We start from the raw sequence: 18,235 nt of genomic DNA, 5'->3' as shown, positions 1-18,235 counted from the left end.
CTGTGTGACCGTGGTCTTGGAATTTTCTTTCCTGACGTTTTGCCAGCAGCTGTGGCAGGCATCTTCAGAGGAGTCACACTCTTGTGACTCCTCTGAAGATGCCTGCCACAGCTGCTGGCAAAACGTCAGGAAAGAAAATTCCAAGACCACGGTTACACAGCCCGGATAACCTACAAGAGAACACTGCACATTTCTGACAGAAACACCATTTATTTTGTCACTGAGCCCTCTGAAAAGTTCCTGTCGCATCATCGCCACCCAAACGCGCAGCTTTCATATGAGAGAGAGATTTTTGAAAGAAAACTTCAAATTGTTAACTGGAACTATAGCTGATCGCTCTGGCCTGCAGAAACTTTAATAATTAAAGATAGCTGACAAATTTGACAATAGCAATACTGCTACAAAAATGCTTCATTCTCTTAGTTTTTTTTAATGTGGTCAATATGAATCTTCTGCTCTTTATTCACAAACAGGAGCCATTTCCTCCCCAATGCCTGTTACTAAATTACCTAATTTCCAGAACTTTGGCAGGTATTTTTTATTTGCTTGTCTTGAACAATAAGCCACTCTCCTACATTATTGCAAGGACATGTACATTTTTTGTTTGTTTAAGTGTTGGATACTGTGTGGGAACATCCGCATTTTCTTATTGCAGTGGACAGGCCCTTTTGGGCCTATGTGCCTTCTAAAGTGCCGGAAGTCTAGAATAGAGTCGTAAATCAGTTTTCCTGTATTCTGAGTCAATTGGCTCAGAAACCTGGTACAAGCACATTTTAGAGGGCTTTTTTATTTTTCTTATGTGCACCCCAACAGCAGAAGAAGGGCAGAAAAGACAGCAGCCAAAGTATCAAATTTCAGATTGACCGGCTTCCTGCTGTGCTGATGTTAAAGAGGGGTGTTCCTGGTCATTTGCGAGGCCAGCCAAAAGAGTATTCTCCACCCCTCACTCAGAACTGTCTGTCAGATGCCCTTTTTATGGCACTAGTTTAGAGCTCTGAAAACACAGAGCCTCAATAGGAAGAAATATCAACTGACTGATGCAAACAGAGCCTGACAACAATAAATAAAAGCACCCATCTGACAGAATTTCAAATTAGCTTTTTGTTGTGCTCTGACATAGGCAAAATACATTAATGGTGACGGACTTAAAGCAAGATGTACGGTAGATTACAGTTAAAATGAAAGGAAATTAAAAGCAGTACGAGTCTTGTTTTACGGTGCTATCCTAAGCAGAGATGCACTCTTCTACATTCATTGAAATCAGTAGGCTTAGAAGGGGGCAACTCTGCTTAGACTCTACTGCACCTAAGATGGTTAAAGAATAATAGTAGCTCAATAATTATTTTAGAAAGTCAGTCCATTGACACCACCCAAACACCCAGATGATAATGTGCGCGCGTGTGTATTTTGAGAATGCTATTGAAATTGTTCTTCACGGCTGATGAAAAGATGGCATCAAACTAAATCTGGTAAACTATTGCAATCTACTTTGTGGATGACAGGCAATAAGGACTATTTTAATGTTCAGTGCTGTGATATTAACTGCAGTCCACACAGTAAAAAAAAAGTTCTACGTTGAAAAGGAGCTATAACTTATTCGACATATACACATTAGATAAGGAGGCAAGACGGAACCTTGGCTTACCTGTGAAGATTCCTTCTACACTGAGGGAGGAGTACATCTTCATCAGCAGGTTTTGTCGTTCCTATGCTCAGGGAGGCAGGATCCAAAATACCTTTGCTTCCTGTCACATGTTCTAGGACCACCCTCTGATATTCAGTTCGAGGACTTCCATAGCAGAATTTTAAAAAACAGAAAGACAGATGTGCACCCAAAAGAACAAGGAGCAGCCACTGCAAAAAACACAGTTTAAAACCAAGAATTAGTAACAAGTAGAACATGAAAATACTTCATTCTAATTCTCCTTATTTATTATTCCTATATATAATGTATTGTTTTCCCATTTTTTATTTTTATTTTTATTCAGCTTTATCTGGACACTTGACATTTTTCATCTTGATCCATTCTTCACCCTGGGCGGGCAAGATGTACTCCTCCCTCAGTGTAGAAGGAACCTTCACAGGTAAGCCAAGGTTTCATTCTCCCACTGAGTTCGGAGTACATCTTCATCAGCGGGATCTTCAAAAGCTGACGTTCACTGGGAGGGAGTCTTCATTGATCATTTGATACAACATTCTGGAGAACTCTCCTGCCTAATGCCGCGTTGGATGAAGAACAGGCATTTATCTTGTAGTGTCTTATGAATGTAGAAGGGCTCGACCAGGTCGCAGCCTTACAGATTTCTTCCACGGATGCATGGCCATCAAATGCTGCTGAAGTAGCGGCGCTGCAGACTGAGTGAGCGGTATGTTGCTAAGTTGATAGCACAGCTGGTGGATACACTGTTTGATGCACTTGCTGATAGCTGCCTTTGTCATTTTGCAACCTTTATTGGGTGATGAAATAGAAACGAATAAAGACTCCGAGAGCCGGAAAGTTTCTGTCCTTCTCAAAAAGATGTGTAAAGCTCTTTTCACGTCCAGAGTTTGCCAGTTCTTCTCCTTTGGATGAGAAGGGTGAGGGCAAAAGGATGGAAGATGGAGTTCCTGTTGTTTATGGAACTTCAAATTTACCTTCGGGATAAAGGCCGGATCTGGACGTAGTACTACTTTATCCATGTGGAAGACGCAGAGGCTTTTTCTAGATGACAAAGCCGCCAGTTCCGACACCCTTCTAGCTGATGTAACAGCTGTGAAGAAAAGAACTTTCATCCTAAGGTGACCCAGGGAAGCCTTCCGTAAGGGTTCAAATGGGTGTCGAGTCAGAGCCTGGAGTACCATGGGAAGTCTCCAAGTCGGAAATCTATTAATTGTCGGAGGAGAGATGGCCGAGGCTCCTTTCAAGAAAGTGACTATGCGGGGATGCCTTGACGTGGGGGTAGCCATTCAGTAGGGGAACAACTGTTGCAATCGCCATCACCTGTCGTTTGAGAGTAGATGCCTTCAGCCCTTGAGCTAATCCCTCCTGGAGAAAGTCAAGCAAGTTGCAAGTGGAAATGGTCACTGGATCAGTATGTTTTCTCCCGCACCATCTAGCGAAGGCCTTCCAGGAAAAATCGTATATGCGCCTGGTGGATTGTTTCCTGGCTTCCAACATGGTGTCGACGACCTCTGAGGTATAGCCCGTCTCTAGCAACCTTGACCTTTCAAGAGCCAGGCAGTCAGCTTTAACCAGGCTGGATCTGGGTGTACTAAAGAGCCCTGTTGGAGAAGGTCCTGGACTGGAGGTAGGGATCATGGCTCCTGGATCGATAGCTCTCTCAGTGTCACGAACCAAGGTCGTCGGGGCCATCGAGGGGCTATGAAGATGACCAGGGCCCTCTCTTGTCTGATTTTTCGTAGAGCTTTGGAGATCACTGGTAGAGGTGGAAATGCATAAAGGAGACCCCGTGGCCACGGCGACAACAGTGCGTCTATTCCTTCTGACCTTGGATGCATAAATCTTGACAGGAACCTTGGGAGCTGGTGATTTTCACCTGTTGCGAAGAGGTCCATGATGGGTCTTCCGAATTTCTCCATTATTTGAAGGAAGGTCTCTCTTTTCAAGGACCACTCCCCTCATCCACCTGCTGTCAGCTGAGCCAATCTGCCTGCTTGTTTAGTACTCCTTTTATGTGCTCTGCCCTGAGGGACGCCAAGTGAGCCTCTGCCCAATTCAGAATTGTTATGGCTTCTGCATGAAGGGAGGAGGAACGAGACCCGCCTTGCTTGTTTATGTAAGCTTTTCCTGAGACACTGTCCGTTCTCAGCAGGACATGACTGTTCTCGATTCTTGGCTGAAATTCTATCAAGGCTTTCTGGATTGCCCGTAACTCCAGACGATTTATGTGGAGGTGACTCTCTTCCAGTGGCAACAACCCTGTGCTACTTGTTGCTGCAGAATTGCCCCCCAGCGTTCCAAGCTGGCATCGGTTAAAATCTGGATCGTGGAGATCGGGAGATAGTTCTGGCCCTTGGCTAGGTTGTGGGACCTGGTCCACCACCTTAGAGAGAGGCTTCTCCCATTCATTTTTGAGAAGATCCTCAAAGTATTCAGGAAAAGGCACACCCCGGGTATGGGTCCTCTGGTGAAGAATTCCTTCATGCCCCTAAACTTAGCCTTATTTTTGGAAGCCTCTGAGTCCTCATCCTCATGAAGATCTAAGGCTCCAAATACCTTGCTCAGGAACGCCTGATAATCTTTCCCGGCAAATAACCGGGATTGTTGTTCCTGATTTTGAGTCTCCTCCCCCTCCTTGTCTTCTGCTGAAGAGAACTCGCCCTCTTCTCTATCGCTAGAAGAGGGAGAAGGGGACCTTTTCCTGCTGGAAGAGGACAATGGTGCCTGCCTTGCTGCCTTAGTTGGCCAGGCATGGCGTGCATCGCTGAAGCATTTCCCACGTTCTGACTCAGAGTGGATGGAAGCCCTGGAACCCGGGGATGAGGCTCTGGATCTTGTGACATCCCCACAAGAATGGTCGCTAATTTGGGCAAACTACTCTCTCAATGCCTGCCGCATTAAATTTATCAGACTTAAGTTGCCTTCCCCCCCATTTCGCAATTAAAAAATGAAAATTTTCAACATTACCCGGGGTAGTCCCAGTCACATGAACTCCAGAGGAGCTGGCATCACTGGGATCAAGTTCACCCTCGTAACCTCTAGAGGCCGAACGGGGAGTTGCGGCAGCCATCTTGTCCGTGCGCGTCTTTTTCGCGCCGTTTTGAACGTCTCCTGGCTGGAGGCTCCATTTTTGTGCCGCTGCTTGCAAATCAGGCCGATTCGCCCGTTTTCCCCCTTTGCGGCTCTTGGACGCCGCTAAGGAAAGCTATCGGGGGGGGGGGAGTCCTTCAACTTGCTCCTCATCTCCTGACATTAATTCCTCTGAAGCCCTATCTCCACTCTCAGACATATTGTAAACGGAGGGGGGGCATCCCCTGGTGGGGTTTTCAGGGCAAGAGACGTTAGGAGGTGGTTTGCCATTGCCTACCTCCATGTCAAGACCCTGGTATTCCTTGGAGGTCTCCCATCCAAATACTTGCCAGAGTTGATCCTGCTTAGCTTCTAAGATCTGATGAGATCAGGCTAGCCTGGCTTATCCAGGTCAGGGCATGCCAGAACTACTGAAACGTAAAGAATCTGCAATGGGGTATACTAAACCTGAGAGACTTCCACCCATAGAATGGGTATGCTGTAATGTCAAAAAGGCACTGAGGCTGCAATCCTAAGAACACTTTCCTGGGAGTAAACCCTATTCAATAAAATGGGACTTACATTCAAGTAGAATTGCTCCGAGACCTATGTCCTATGTATGGGGAAGCTCACCTTGCTCCAAGCCCAGAAGCAGTTATTATAACTGCTCTTGTCTCATCAACAGTTATATTGGGCAGAAAATTTTTATGATGCTGAATTTCTTTGTGGAAAATTTTCCACCCCCAAAGCAGCCATTTCCCCCAGGTGAACTGATCTCTATCGGCTGGAGATCAGTTGTAACAGCAGATCTCCAGCTACCATCTGGAGGTTATAACCCTAAAGTAATGATTAAATATGTTAATATTACAAGACTTTTCTTCTAAATATAATAAACATAGTTTCAGAGCCAGTACAGGACTTAATACTGGATCCTATTGTGGCAGCAACTAGATGATGGAAACTACAATCTAGTCCAAGTAAGCCAAAATGGCTACACACTTACTGTGGCAAAATTGTCTTGGATGCAATAGGAAATGCAAATAATTCACAGAGATATGTTCTCCTGTATTATTTTATAAAGAACACAACACGTATGATCATTAATGACTAAAATAACCAATCTAAACATATTGCAGTGCAAAAAAGATACATTTTCAAAGGTATTTCTTAGATTTTAAAAAATACATCCTATTATACAACACAAAATAATAAATCAGCTCACTTACATTGTAATATGTCAGTTATGTTGAACATATGAATCTGACTTATGCTGAATCAGACGATTGGTCTGTCAAGGTCAGTACTGTCCACTCCGCCTGGCAACAGGGCTCCAGGGTCTCAGGCACAGGTCTTTTGCAACCTCCCACTTGATCCTTTAAACTGGAGATGCCATGTATTGAACCTGCATGCAAAGCAGATGCTCTGCCCTTCAAATAAATAACATAAATTCTTGCTGTGGCACAGTTCTAAATGTTTAGAGATTTTGCTGGGCCTTCTTTGAGAGCAGTCCGCAGAGAGCAGTTTCGTAATCAAAACCTTAAGAGCAACCCTGTCACTTGGGAGCTGATGTAGCAAAACGGCTAAATAAATTAGCTATCCAAATCTTGATTCTGCTACAACCTCACAGCATGACCTCCATGACCCTACAGTAGGGGAATAATAATACTAACTAAAGGGTTGTTGCAAAGATTACAATAAGACTGGGCATAATGCTTTCAACACTAAAGGCTCTGTACAAAATTTGGATTATTATTGCTTCAGATACAGTTCCTGAAACGAATAGGACCTGGATAAATTTATTCCTACCAGAGGTTAATTTCATGTGGCGCTGTTATCTCATTGTAAATAATGGGCATTATAAAATTTTTATTTTCAGACAGTTGAAGGCAGAAAAACAAATATATGATTGTAGCTCATGTTGGGCAGTTCATCCCACTCTTGCCTGTGCTAAAGAGCTTGTGCAGGTTTTTTATTCCTTCCAAGACTGCAATATTTGGTTGACTGACAGTGCAATCCTAAGGAGGGGAAAGGCCTTTGGAGGTGGCGTGACCCTGCACCAGCATAAATGCCACTTGTGCTGTCCAAATGGTCACTAATGCCGACGCTGTGCCACTTACGCTGGTACCAGCAAGTGGCACAGCAGTACAAGGCACAGGCACCGGCATAGCTTCACGCTGGTGCCAAAGGGGTGTTCTCGGGGGTGGGGCTGACTTTAGTCAGCTCCCTAAGCCCTTTTGCCCCAGGAATGCCCATTTTTGCCGGTGTGAAATTATGCCAGCAAAAATGGTGGTGTAGCTCCATGGAACTGCATGGGGGTTGGGGGGATTTGCCTGTGAGGCTTGCTTGCCTCTGCACAGCAAACCGCTCAGGAGGCGGCCCAGCTACGCCGTGGCTGTGCCATCCCCGTCCACAATGAAACTACTCCCCCTTTAGATTGCACTGGTCATGTGACAATAGGAAAAAAGGAATTGTGTATACCATTAAAAATGATATCTCTCCTAAAGCACGAAACAGGGACATGTGAGAACTTCACAGAATATGAAGTCTTCAGGAAAAAATGCCACCATTCATAACTGCTGCTTGCACTAATGGTCAGGGATGCCTTTTGATACGTCCATTCGGCAAGATTATTGGACCTCTGTCAAATTCAGTTCTAGTAACTGTCAATCAAGCCCTCATAATCTCAAATATGGGAAATGACAGTGTGCTGTACTGTGGAGCTGCCTGTTCTGAAACACCCAATAAATGTTAGTGATCCCAGTATCACTTTGAAGACCATCACAGCAAACTATACATCTTGAAGGGCATCACTGTTATAGCAGCAGAGCCACCCTAACCCTGGCTATGCCAAGCTCCCCACACTAGGAACACACAAGCCACAGCTGAGTTAGGGACTATATTTGTTATGACAACTTTATAAAGCACTCCACCACTGTGATGTATCAACTGATGGTAGCCTATAAACCTAAACCTTTGGCATGTGTGACTACATTGCACCTGTGGCTGGGAGACAAGCTGCTTCCCTGATGTACTGCTACTAATCATAAGCTCTGTTTATATCACCAATAACCCAAGATGACAATGGAAGCAAGAGAGAAGTCCCCTGACTACTGCGGCTCACTTACTTTTGTCTATGGATTTCCCTCTTAAACAAACTAGGAATGAACTAAGGTATTGTGGCCACAAATCAGGATGCGTCCATGAAAGCAGTGCCAAATCCTAACCTTTCTTCTCAGGTGACGTCAAAATAGGTTATATCGGACTGGGGAATAAAAATGAAAACAAAATGGGCATACGTCTATTTCAGCATCACAGCTATTGGAGAGATGCCTCTGGGCAGCCGCTTGATGGCAGCATTACTGTTTTTAGCAATCACTTGCAGACTTCTGAATCAGCGCTTGCACTTTCCCACATCTGCAGCTCATTCCTGGACACTGAAAAGAAAACATGCCCACCAACAACTTTTAGGTGGCTATGTGTGTGGTTTATTTGGTCAATTTCAATTCAATTCAAGACCTTTATTGGCATACAATACAATAAGTGATCCATACAAAGGATGAATAGCTATAGGAAAACAAGGAATATTGGACACCATCAACCATCAACCTTAACCAACCTGTTTTTGATTACTGAACTTAAAAAAAACAGCTACTTTTTCAGTTATGTCGGTTGACAAGTCATTGAGAAGACAATAAACTTTCAGGGCCTCCGAGTATCCTGACATATTAGTTAAAATAGGATCGAGTAGATTGTGACGAATAACATCAAACTGAGGACAATAAAGAAGGATATGGGAAACCGACTCAATTGAATTTGAGTTGCAGGGACATAGCCTCGCCGAATGACTGGTTTGGTTATATCGTCCAAAAGTAACAGCTGAAGGGAGAGCATTGCACCTAGCATGTAGGGCAGACAAATAAGGAGCCAGTCGACCGGTAGTTAGGGGGATTTCAAAACTCAAAGGGGCGCAGATTTTTTTGGCAAGGGTTTGCAATTCAGTGTCTAAAATTCTACGTTTAACCATTTGATATGCACTTAGGAAGGGAAGTGTAAACAGAGAATCAATGGAAAGACCCATTAGATTGATTTTACCCATTATACTAATGTACAGTTAGAGATGTTGAATTCGGACAGCATATGGTGTAAAAAGCTCCTGGGGTCGGCTTGGAAGTGTATCCGCAGCCAATACTTGATTGACATAAGCCAGGCTCTTGTTTTGACCATGGTAAGGCCAGTTTCTAAGCATAGGGCTGCATAAGGGACACAACATGGGAAACCCATGATTTTCTGGACAAACTTGGATTGAACCCTTTCAACACAGATATCAAAAGCATTAATCCATATTGCTTTACCTGCTCTATTTCTTTTCCTGCAAATATCCATTTTTGGATTTTGCAGGACTTGGCAAATACTAGTATTTTGGATTTCTCATAATTCAGTTGTAACTTATTAGTAGAGAAATAATTTAGGCATCTATTCATCAAGCGTCTAAGGCCCACTCTTGTGCGAGAAAGTAATACTGCATCATCCGCGTAAAGTAAAATGGATACATGGGTGGTGCCAAGTTTAGGGGAATGACAGTCTTCTACTGCTAAGAAAGGAGCTAATTCGTTAAAAAAGATATTAAATAAAAAAGGGGCAAGAATACATCCTTTCTTAACTCCTTTGGTAAAGGGGATTTTAGGTGTTATGTCTCCTGAGATTGGGCATTTGATTTGACAGGTAGTAAAAGAGTATAGTGAGACAATTAATTTGAGTAACCTCTTGTCCATACCCAACTGATGCAGTTTTGCCCACAATATCAATCGAGTCAAATGCACCTTTGAGATCAAGGAAGGCTGCGTAGAGTTTAGATTTCCCAGATTTAGTATACTTTTCAGACAAGTGCATTAAGGTAATGCAATGATCTAAAGTGGATTTGCCCTTACAGAACCTAAGTTGTTCAGGGCCTAAGATATTTTTTCCGGACATCTATAGAGTTAATTTAAGGAGTAGGTGTTTGGCATATAATTTGCCCAAAATAGATAGGAGGCTGATTGGCCTGTAATTGGAAGGGTTAGAGCGATCGCCTTTCTTATAAATCGGGACTATAATTGTATTCCGCCAGGCTTCTGGAATAAGTCCCGTTCGATCAATCATAGTAAAAAAGGAAGCAAGAGGGGCTGCCCAACCTTCCTTATCCAACTTTAAGAGTTCAGCAGGGATCAAATCAGGACCAGGGGCTTTTCCAGACTTCATCTGGCCAATTAGCTCCATTATTTCTTCAGAGGTCACTGGGGGCCATTCAGACAGGCCCTTTTCATCAAAGTCAATTAAATTAACAGAATTATCTCGGGTCTGCTGGAGTAAGGGGGAAAAGTAGCGAAACCAGTCCTGGGGGGAGATAGTAACCATGGAAAAAGACTCCTCCCAGAAGGAACCTGAAACTATGGCCCAAAACTTCTTAGAGTTATTCAGGGCCATAGCTTGATATAATTGTTCCCATTGGTTATTGTAAAACTCCAGCTTGCTTTTATTCATGCTTTCCTGTAGTTGTTTTTTTGTTTGGAAGTAGCTAAAAAGGACAGGGTCATTAGAAGAACGGAATTGCCTGTAGGTTTTACGCAGCTGGGTTTTAAGTTTGCTGCAATTCTTCGAAAACCACGGCTTAACTCCATTATTACCCTTTTTAGTTGCTGGATCATATTTTATGCTAAGTGATCGAGATAACTGAGAAATCATAGCATCATATGCCAAAAGACTGCAGGTAGGTTCTGTATCATCAGTAAGGGCAGCCCTGAGATCCAGAAAAAAATCGCACTTAAGAAGACGCCTAGTTTCTTGAATAGTACGGTCATTCCATATGATTTTAGGGAGAGTTTCTAGTTCAATATTTGAAGAAACGGAGGGTGGTGAGGTACGACAGCGCGACCAATATTGAGTGCCATTATTTGGTCTAATACTGTGGCTCAGGTATACGGCACAAACAGTATTTATACTCCAATGTAAGGCAAGATTTTTTTTGTCCAGATATGCTATCAAAATGGTGGGGGTCATCATCTTACAGTCACATACAAGTTACAATTATGTCCAGATTTATGTATAACATGTTTTTAGGGGGGTCGTCTTACATTCAGGGTCATCTTCCTTTCAAGCAAATACAGTACTTTGCCTGAAAGGACCCAGATTTGACCCCTGGCATCTTCAGATAAAGGAACTCAGATAGCTGGTGCTATTGGGAAAGACCTCTCTCAGAAGCAGCAAGTACTGACTGAACTACATAAACCAATTATCGGACTCATTATAAGGCAGCATCATATGGAGTTAAGAGTGGTAACTCTAATCCTGAGAACTGGGTTCAGTTCCCCACTCCTCCATTTGAGTAGTGGTTGCTAATCTGGTGAACTGGGTTGGTTTCCCCAGTCCTATACATGAAGCCAGCTGGGTGACCTTGGGCTAGTCACAGTTCTCTCTGAACTGTGAGGGTTCCCAACCTTCCTGTGCAAACTCCATAAAATCACTTGCTCAGACTGTCATGCAGAAACAAGGAACTTTATTGGAAGCTTCAGGTAGTACAGGCCTTACACTGGTAAAGTTGCAAGTGCTTACAGTTTCACAAAGACAGAATTATAACCCCTACAGGAAAGCAGATGTCAAATGTATGTTATGGGAATCTACGAGATAATTGTGCATGGTACAAGAACAACAAAGACCTCAGGGAACTCGTTAGGCTATCTACCCGCCAAGGCCACAGCTGGCGGGAGGGAGTCAGAGAGAGCAAGGGAGGTGGACGTGGGAAGAGACATTCCAACCCGGGGCCTGTCAGACCCAGCGCCTGAACCAGGAAAAGGCAAAAGGCCTGGACTGCTTTTACGAGTCCAGGAGGGGGGGGGGGGACACACACCAGGCAAAGGCACACAGACCCTCACATGAACTCTCTCAGCCCCACCTACCTCACAAGGTGTCTGTTGTGGGGAGAGGAAGAGAAGGCGATTGTAAACTGGTTTGATTCTCCCTAAAAGGTAGAGAAAGTCAACATATAAAAACCATCTCTTCTTCTTCTATATGGTGGAAATACAGGTTACTGTCTTCTTTTAAATAAATAATAATCAGTATTATGTGGCCTGTGATGGTCAAGCATTTGTTCTGTAGAACTTATGCTTGTTGAGATTCCTACACACCATGCTTTCTGTCTTGCCAGCATGGTGTAGTGGTTAAGAGCGGTGGTTTGGAGCTGTGGACTCTGATCTGGAGAACCGGGTTTGATTCCCCACTCCTCCACATGAGCAGCGGAGGCTAATCTGGTGAAGTGGATTTGTTTCCTCATTCCTACACACGAAGCCAGCTGGGTGACCTTGGGGGAGTTACAGCTCTGTTAGAGCTCTCTCAGCCCCACCTACCTCACAGAGTGTCTGTTGTGGGGAGGGGAAGGGAAGGTGATTGTAAGTCGGTTTGAGTCTCCCTTAAGTGGTAGAGAAAGTCAGCATGTAAAAGCCAACTCTTCTTCTTCTTGCCTCTTCTTCATGATGGCCATTTGAGAAACTCATATAGCCCAATTCCAGTTAGACGTAATTCTTGCTGGGTTCAATGGGACTTACTCCTGTTGAAACATACACATAGCCTAAGATAGATGGGCTTTTAGAAAGTGCAAGGAGGGAGAAATAATTGGTCATGTATATGAAGCAGCAGAGTTAAATTTAAACAAGATGCTGGATGCATGCAAGACCATATGGGTAAGATTTTCTTACCTGCCGGCATCAGGTTTAAATCAGGCCTCTGGGTCTTGAGGTATGCAGACTTCATACGGAATGATTGCTTCTCTTTGAAAATATTGTTCTGATTGCTGACTGACCCTTTTTGTAGGGCTAACGGCCCAGAATTACAGGCTGATGTTTTATAAAGAGATAATTGTTAGAAGATGGTCACCTGATAGCTCCGTTCAAGTGCCCAGCAGAGATTGAAGAAAGTGATCCACCAGCTGAGAGGAAGAGGTTGTGATGAACTGGTTTCCACAAAGAAGTTGTTCTACCATGGGGAATGGGGAATTTACTCAGCTAGCCCAGTGTCGAGCCACTAGAGCCTTTCCATACTGATTGCCCAGGACAACCAGAGCTCCATTTCACTGCCACCAACAAGTCTCTTTGTAAACATTTTTTAAAAATAACATCCATCTAGTGAACTCAAACATTCATACACTGTTATGGGTCTTTTGGCTGGTCCTAATAAAAGGTATTATGTTCTTATGATTATGTTCTGATTTTTTTTTAAATTTACGTTAGGAACCACATGGCTGCTAATAACGTCTTTCAGCAGATTGGGCATTGGAGATATCCTTGCCTGGTAAACTACAAGCCGGACCCTCTATTCTTGTTTCCTAAGAGACATTTCTTCAAATCAAGAATCGTCCTTTTACTCTAAAGTCACTTATTAAAGCAGGAGAGCACAACTCAAACAGTTCTGTGTCCCATAATGCAACTTGACTGAAACTAAGTGGGCTGCCCTGTGACAAGACTTGGCTTCATCTTGTCATGGTTTCTGGCTTCATTATTAGGGTTGCCAGCTCAGGGTTGGAAAATACCTGGAGATTTTGGGGTCAAGTCTGAGGAGGGCGGGGTTTGGAAAGGGGAGGGACTTCGGTGCCATAGAGTCAAATTGCCAAAGCAGCCATTTTCTCCAGGGGAACTGATTTCTATCACCTGGAGATCAGTTGTAATAGTGGGAAATCTCCAGCCAACACCTGGAGGTTGGCAACCCTATTCATTATGACAGATGCAACTTCGCGGGGGGGGGGGAAGCTGTGCATTTAACTTTTTGGCAGAGGGTCAGAATGCCACCATTCTCTGGACTGATAGTTCTGTCCCCCTCCCCCAGTCAAAATTCCTCCATCACATCCCAGGGGCTTGCATTTCTCAAGAGAGAGCTGGTGTTATGATCCCCACCATCCAAAACATCTAAAAACAGCAACTGGCTACACTGAAAGGTACTGTTTTTTTCTTGAAATCTGTGCCTCTCCACAGAGCCAAGGTGTTGCAGTCTCCATAGCAACTGCAGAGTCCCAGCTGACTACAATGGGGAGGTCCTGAAGTCTCATGGGAGAAGCCCTCCTTGTGAGACATCCAGCCCATCTCTCACTGCAGCTGGTTGGGATGTTACCGCTGCAAGAGCAACTGCATTGTCCCAGTGCCACAGGCCAGCCTCGTTCATGTTACAGTGAACTCCACAGAAGTGTCTGTTGGCTATGGTTGCCAGCTCTGGGTGGGGAAATACCTGGAGATTTTGAGGGTGACATAGGCCAATGGAAAGGTTTGTTCGTACCTGAGATATTCAAATACATATATCATGTTTTATTTATTAACTACATTTATAGTCTGCCTTTCTCATCAAGTATGTGATACCTGTCCTATGCAAAATGTAGGTACCAATTTGCCTTTGCTAACAGCGAGTCTTGTTCAGATGAATAAATGTTACAAGGGGATGTGGAATACAGAATTTTCTAAATTACAATGCATTAGTTTAATTAAGGCGGTATTAAAGTTTCCTTGCTGTCTAGGGTTGAATTTTGGAAATAAATAAAAACTACATTAGGAAATATGCTTTTTAAGTCCATTATTGGAAACTTTGTGATTTGTTCATGACTTTATTGGTTGGGGTGTGTGTGTTAGAATTTGAACTAATTCAATATCCGTACGGTTTTGCAGTACAATGGTTTAAGATTTAACTAAGTACAGATCACTCATGTCTGGAAGTAATACTATGGCACAGTCTAAACAAACCAAAGAAAAGCAATTGTTTACATGTAAATCTACACTTATACTGAAAGCATGCAAGGCAGCACTGCAAATTCACACAACAATCAAGGCTGTTCTCATCAATTCCCACAGTGGGAACAAATTGCCAGAGTTATAGCCATATTTTTAGAATCATTCAGGATACTACAAATTAAATTGCCGTTAATTCCCTTGTGCAGGCTTTGTGGGATGGCCTTCCTTACTAAAAATGTTTGTCACTTTGGGCAAAAGAAAACAGCTTCTTCTTGTGATGACTAGAGATAGGTGGCATGCAGCATGGGAAGACAGAGGACTGAAATGTGTAAAGAGATACAGAGAAATACATACACCTTATATTGCCTTATGGACAACCATATGAGCTGACTTTTACTGAGTCAGGTCATCCACTTGCCGAATGTTGTCTACCCTGACTGGCAGCAGTTTCCCAACATATCAGATGTAGAGGTCATCTTTCCTGCAGCCTGGGAAGTTTTCATTGAGTGAACCAGATAAATTAATCAGAGTCCGGCTCTTTCAAGGAATCATCAAATTTTAAACATATTCGGTACACTATAGATTGTACAGAGTTAGAATGTGACAGCCAAGCCATAAGACAAGGTTCTTGAAAATGCTGGATGGTGTAAAGACGGAGAACTTGAGAGATCTGTCCACTTGCCTGGTATTTTCTATGGGAATCAGTCTCATGGTTGTAGGGCTGTTTGTGAGGGAGCTGTGCCTCAGAGATGGAATGCCTACTTAACACAGAGAATCCCAGGTTCAATCTCAGGCATCTCCAGTTAAAAAGAGCAGGTAGTAAATGATATGAAGGCTCCCCACCTGAGCTCCTAGTTACTGCCTGTCAGAGCAGATCGTAGTGACGTTAGACCAATGATCTGTTCCAGTATAAGGCAGCTTTGTGGGTTCAATCTAGCCAGCTGATTTTCATTATTATGAAGGTGGTGATGGTGCACAGTTACTTGTGAGTAAATCTCATCACAGTCAGTGGAATTTACTTCCAAATAAGCATGCATAACATCACATTTTTTTTAAATGTCTCAGAGTCTTTTAAAGAAGTGATAAAGGAGAGAAAACTGTGCTTCTTTCAACTAAAAAGAAAATATAGTTCATCATCAGTTGTTGATTGGTATTTGCAGAAACGGACAATGTCCCATCCGTCACGATTTTGGCACCAAATGGCTATACTGGACAAATGGACTTGGAGTGATTCATTCACCCACTGGTACGTGCACATAAGCGTGGAGGGTTCCCTCTCAGGGTTTAGTACCAGTCATAACAAGGTGGATTGCTGTGGTCAGGGTTTCTACCAACCTGGATAGCACCATAGGCAAACGAAAGCGTTCTGACGAACTTTAGACATTCTTTTGACGTCCCTACCAGGCACCAGCGATGTTGGGACTTTTAGGGTCGCAACAAGACTCTCCAATAGGGGGTGCTTTCCATTCCCGGCATGCTTGGTGGATCCGCGCCGGAGCATAAAGGAGTGAGTACTGGACATCTGTGTGTGTGTGCGTGTGTGTAAAGTGCCATCAAGTTGCAGCTGACTTATGGCGACCCCTTTTGGGGTTTCCATGGCAAGAGACTAACAGAGGTGGTTTGCCAGTGCCTTCCTCTGCACAGCAACCCTGGTATTCCTTGGTGGTCTCCCATCCAAATACTAACCAGGGCTGATCCTGCTTAACTTCTGGGATCTGACGAGATCAGGCTAGCCTGGGCCATCCAGGTCAGGACATTTTTAAGGCTAGCTTTTCTAGACGTTGTATGACAAGAGCAGGTGCCTGGCGAAAGCCAGAACGTAAGTCAACTCTGGCTGCAAGTTTCCTTTACTCCAGGAGTAAAAAAGGGCAAGAGTCCAGTAGCACCTTAAAGACTAACAAAAATATTTTCTGGTAGGGTATGAGCTTTCGTGAGCCACAGCGTGTCGGGGTGGCTCACGAAAGCTCATACCCTACCAGAAAATATTTTTGTTAGTTGGTTCTTGTAGGTTATCCGGGCTGTGTGACCGTGGTCTTGGTATTTTCTTTCCTGATGTTTCACCAGCAGCTGAGGCAGGCATCTTCAGAGGATTAACGCTGTGTTAATCCTCTGAAGATGCCTGCCACAGCTGCTGGTGAAAAGTCAGGAAAGAAAATACCAAGACCACGGTCACACAGCCCGGATAACCTACAAGAACCAATGAACTCTGACCGTGAAAGCCTTCGACAATATTTTTGTTAGTCTTTAAGGTGCTACTGGACTCTTGCCCTTTTCTACTACTGCAGACAGACTAACACGGCTACCCACTGTGAATTATCTCCAGGAGTAAAGTAACTCTTTGGGCGTAACTTCTAGGAAGGAGCGCCCACAACACCTGTCCGGCTCCCCCCGCTCCTCTCCTGGCTTTTTTTTTTTTTTTGCACATAACACCGCTCCGTCCTCGGCTTCCTTTTCAAGCCGGTTACGGGGAGCGGGCGAGGCGCCATCCCTTGCAGCGCAGGCTTCGCCGTTCCCGTGTCGGGACGCGAGCTGAGCCCCAGCCGCAGGCCTCGCTCAATATGGCGCCGGAGGCCTTTCCTGCGGCCCATGACGTCAGCCGCGGGCGAGAGAGCGCGGGGTCTCGCTTTGCCTCTCCCAACATGGCGCTGCGGTCGTCGCGTTGCTAGAGACGCTCTGCGATCGCGACGCGGGATAAGGGAGGGGGGGCGAGGGGGAAGCCGTCGGATCGGCGCAGGCAGCTGGGCGAAGAGGAGGAGGAGGGGGGGGAGGCTTGTGGGACAGAGTGGGGGGGATTTAAAGGAGCCATGTCCCCGGCGCGGCGGCCTCGGCTGTTGCTGCTGAAGAGGCCGGAGCCGGGCGGGGGGAGAGAAGCGGAAGGTGCGGCGGGGCTTGCCGGCGAGGAGCCCGGGGAGCGAGCGAGCCCACCCGGCCCCGAGCGCCCGAGGGGTGGCGGCGCCGGCGGCGGCACTGAGCCCAAGATGGTGAGCGCGCCCCGGAGAGGCAGAGCCGGGAAGAGGGACCTGACCGGAGGGTACGGAGCCAGGAGGAGGAGGAGGCGGCGCCTAGGAGGGGGGACAAGTGACAGGGAGGCGGGAGGAGGGAGGGAGGGAGGGAGGGGGCCCCACGAAACGAGCCCGGCTGGCAGGGAGGTCAGTGACAGGTAGGCCACACTCCGGGCGCAGGGTCCCACTCCCCTTGCTCGTGAAGGGAAGGAAGGGGGGGGGGGGCGGCGGCGGCGGCGCATCTGCACGGGGCAAGTGGCCGGGACGGAGGCGAGGGGTCCGGGAGGCTCGCGCCGGGCGCGTCCAGGTGTTGCGGGGTGGCGAGGGGCGCACGTGAAGCCGGACAGGTGTTGGGGAGGACGGAGCGGGTCCAGAAAGGGGCTTGCGAGGGAGACAGGAGCTCCTGGAATGGCTGGGTACCTGGGCGTGACATCCGCGGTCATGATCCAAGGGGATGCTCAGGGAGGTTGCGTGGCTCGGTGGCAGAGCCTCTGCTCGGCGTGCAGAAGGTCCCAGGTTCGATCCCCGGCATCCCCAGTTAAAAGGACTGGGCAAGTAGGGGATGTGAGAGACCTCTGCCTGAGACCCTGGAGAGCCGCTGCCGGTCTGAGTAGACAATACTGACTTTGATGGACCAAGGGTCAGATTCAGTATAAGGCAGCTCTTCGTGTGTTTCCTGTGTGGGGATGCTGGAAGAGCCTAGGCTTGGGGTAAAGTGCTCGGGAGGTCCTTCAAACACGGGGTGGGGTGGAAGGAATGGGTAG

Source organism: Euleptes europaea, chromosome 1 (genome assembly GCF_029931775.1).
Source record: "Euleptes europaea isolate rEulEur1 chromosome 1, rEulEur1.hap1, whole genome shotgun sequence".
Classification (NCBI taxonomy): domain Eukaryota; kingdom Metazoa; phylum Chordata; class Lepidosauria; order Squamata; family Sphaerodactylidae; genus Euleptes; species Euleptes europaea.
This window is presented reverse-complemented; position numbering follows the sequence as displayed.